We start from the raw sequence: 3,723 nt of genomic DNA, 5'->3' as shown, positions 1-3,723 counted from the left end.
GGAAGTGGAACCAGTGAAATCTATGAAACCCAGATCTCGGTGGCAGTTGCTAACGGAAAGCTCAGCAGTTTGAGCCTCCCAGCAGCAATATGGTATATATAATACTTTACAAAAGGTCAGAGATTCAAATCCACCAGTTAATCACAGGGAGAAAAAAGAGAAGTCTCCTGAAGTACAGAGCCACAGCCTTAGAACCCAACAGAAATGGGTTGGGTTTTTTGGTTTAAAATCCACCTCCATGGAGCTGATTATGATTCCAAGGCTATAAATCTTTACAGGAGGAGACTGCCCGTCTCTCTCCCAAGGCACGGTTGGTGGATTTGAACTGCCCACTTTCCGGTTAGCAGCCTGACACATTACACACCATACCATCAGATGGTTCACTGCTGTGGTTTTTGGTAGTATATTTAAATTAACATTAACATATTTATATATTTAAGTATAGTAACAACCTTAGAAACCCCATAAGGAGCTATGGATTGGTATTGACTCTCTCTTCTATTTCTCTATCTATCTATCTATCTATCTATCTATCTATCTATCTATCTATCTATCTATCTATCTTTCACTCACTCACTGCCCCTGAGCCAGAAGTGACTGACAGCTGACCCTCCACTGGGTTTCCCAGACTGTGAATCTCACGTGAGGAGACTGCCCGTGTTTTTCCCAAGGAGCTGCTGGTGGATTCGAATCCCCAGAGAGGTGTGGCCTTTGGTTAGCAATGCAACCATCCACGGACTACACCAACAGAGTTCCACACGTTGTTATGTGCTGCCAGGTCAACTATGACTCACAGCGACCCTACAAACAACGGCTCTGAACCTTGCTTTATCCTGAGCATATGTAACATACATTTCTACATGGTGTTTTGTCTGATATTATTTGTTCACGCTCTGAAAAATATATAGCATACATTCATAGATTATTTTAAGAAGCACTGATATCTTGACTGCACTAAGTATTCCTATACTAGTATGACAACACAAATTTCCATTTTTGTACACATCTAAAATTTTTCTTTCTCCTATATGTCTGATGTTGTTGTTATGTGCCATCGAGTCGTTTGTGACTCATAGCGACCCTACATACAAGAGCTCTAAACGTTGTTCTATCCTGTGCCAACCTAGCCATCTCAAAGGCACTTATTCCCACAGCTCCAATCACAGAATCGATCCTCCTCCTTCTCTATATTTCCATTTCTAAGATCTCAGTCTCAACTGCCATGTTTGCTAGTCCAAGCAATAGTCTAAGTGTGCTCTATTGTACACAGGGTTTTCGAAGGCCTGTTTTTTCGGAAGTGGATGGCCAATCCTTCTTCCTAGTCTTTCTCAAATATATATAATAGTATCTGACAGACAAGCATTCCACAGAAGAGCAGATAAAAGACAATTGCCCAGTTATAGCAATGACCAATAGATTCAATGTTGCTGCCCACCCACGCTTCCTTACTCCACCACCATCCCTTCCTACTTTTGCCTACACCATTCAATATCCATCTCCCATTGACCAGCCCCTGATGTGATAGCCTAAGTCCCAAGCCATCAGGATTTCTGTGATTCTGATTCTGAACATATCGTGCTGTTGTGAGTCTCTTATGATATAGCCAATATGACTTTGTCTGATATTTTTTAAATAATTTTTTTATTTGAATTGTGATTTTAACTGAAGTTTACAGAAAAGTTTGACTTTTATATACTCATTGTTGCACATTTTACCTCTTTCCCCTCTCTTCCCTCTCCCAGTTAGCTTTTAAATGTTTTTAATTAATTATAATGAAAGTTTATAGAGACTGGATTTTCATTCATTCATTGTTGTACATCCAGGAATAAGCTTAATAATGGTAAGAATTATCAGACAGGGAGAAAAATGTCTGATACTTCTTAGCATTATTAAGCTTATTCCTGGAAGTGTAACCTATTTTGTTTCTATTACAATTGCAGTACTTTACCATTATGAAAGTGCGTTGTTGTTGTTGTTGTTGTTATGTGCCATCAAGTCAGCTATGACTCATAGCGACAACTCTGAACCCTGCCCTGTTCTGAGCCAGTCTCACTGACTCTGACACACCTACTCTCATTGCCCTAATTACTATATCAATCCATCTCATCCTGTGTCTTCCACTCCTACACTGTCCCTCCACCCTTCCGAGCATAATGTCTTTCTTTCTCGAAGGATCAGTCCCTCTGGGCCACGTGCCCAAAGTATGTGAGATGGAGCTTCAAAATCCTAGCATCCAAGGAGAAACTTGGTTTCAACCTCTTTAAGGCAGACCTATTTGTTTTATTGGTGGTCCATGGTATGCACAAGACTCTTCTCCAATAGCGCAACTCAAAGGCATCAATTCTTCTGTCATCCTTAGTCACTGTCCAGCTCTCTGATGCATAGCAGGTAATTCGGAAGAGCATGGCCTGGATCAGGCACACCTTGTTCTCTAGACTGACATTGTCACTTCTCAGTACTTTACAGAGGTCCCTGATAGCAGATTTACCAAATGCAATTCGTCTATTGATTTCCTGACTGCTAGTTCCCAGCTATTTAATAAACAAAGCAATTTTTGTTTAATTTTAAAATGTGCAATTTTATTAGATACTCCTTTTGTTTCTGTTTCAATTCATTTCTAATTTTTGTATGCACAAAATGACATTCACTTCAAACAGTGCAAGTATAGCCTCATCTCAGTCACTATTTACAATGGTTTTATTTCTCTCTCTTGTCCAACTGTTATCTAGTGCACCAGCAGTCAGGAAATCAAAAGATGGGAAATCAGTCTATTCTTGGTACAAGCAGTCAGGAAATCAAAAGATGAATTGCACTGGGAATATCTGCAGTCAGAGAGCTCTCCAGAGTACTGAGAAGCAACAATGTCAGTTTAGAGACTAAAGTGTGCCTGAGTCAGGCCATGGTCTCTGCGGTTACTTGCTATGTATCAGAGAGCTGGACAGTGACTAAGGATGACAGAAGTAGCTCTGGATGAAGGCCCTTGCTTCTCTGAACTTTTGTTCCTGGGTAATCTTCAGGTGGTTCTGCATTCCTCTTTCCACATCTCTGCTTCTGTCTGTTTAACCTCTCTTCTGTATTCAAAGAAATGGCCTTAAGACACATTCTACACTAATACTGAATGAGGAAAACCCATTCCCTAATCGGATTATAACCATAGGCACTGATGGTGGGATTTTTAACACAAATTTTGAGGGGACAATTGTACACATAATACCAAGTTTCTGTCTCTGACCTCTACTCCCATTCTACTGTGGATACTTTTCAAAACAAGAGAAAAGAAATGTCTGTGGAATTCTGGCAAGTATCTTTTGAGTAGTTCTTGAAACATGAATAAGGCTTTTCTTTCTTGACCCATCAGTATGGTGAAGCTTGAAAAGAGACTTCCTAATGCTGAATTCTGGTTACACCCAGATCAGCCTCCTGGGCAAGCTCCTCCTCTTTTATAGCACTGCTAAATTCTATGTGCTAACATTTTATCTATGATCTTTCATGTGTATCAGTACGTCAAATAATTAGAGCACTTTTCTCTATTATTAAAAGACATATTGCGATGGGAAAGTCTGCTGTTAGGGACCTCTCTAAAGTACTGATGAGCAATGGTGTCTCTCTAGAGACTAAGGTGTGTCTGACACAGGCCATGGTCTTTGCTATCACTTGTTATGCATCAGAGAGCTGGACAAAGACTAGGGAGGATAGAAGGAGAATTGATTCCTTTGAGCTGTG

The 3,723-nt window shown here is 40.3% G+C and overlaps 1 protein-coding gene across 1 annotated transcript in view; it reads right to left on the bottom strand.

Annotated features, from left to right (window-relative positions):
- The window catches only part of TLL2 (tolloid-like 2), a 186,126-nt gene that overhangs the window by 56,929 nt on the left and 125,474 nt on the right, over positions 1-3,723 (bottom strand). The window lies entirely within an intron of this gene.

Source organism: Elephantulus edwardii, unplaced genomic scaffold (assembly GCF_000299155.1).
Source record: "Elephantulus edwardii isolate Elephantulus edwardi_28Jun2011 unplaced genomic scaffold, EleEdw1.0 scaffold00006, whole genome shotgun sequence".
Taxonomy (NCBI): Eukaryota; Metazoa; Chordata; class Mammalia; order Macroscelidea; family Macroscelididae; genus Elephantulus; species Elephantulus edwardii.
Note: the sequence above shows the minus strand (reverse complement) of the source record. Positions and strands in the feature narration are given on the sequence as shown.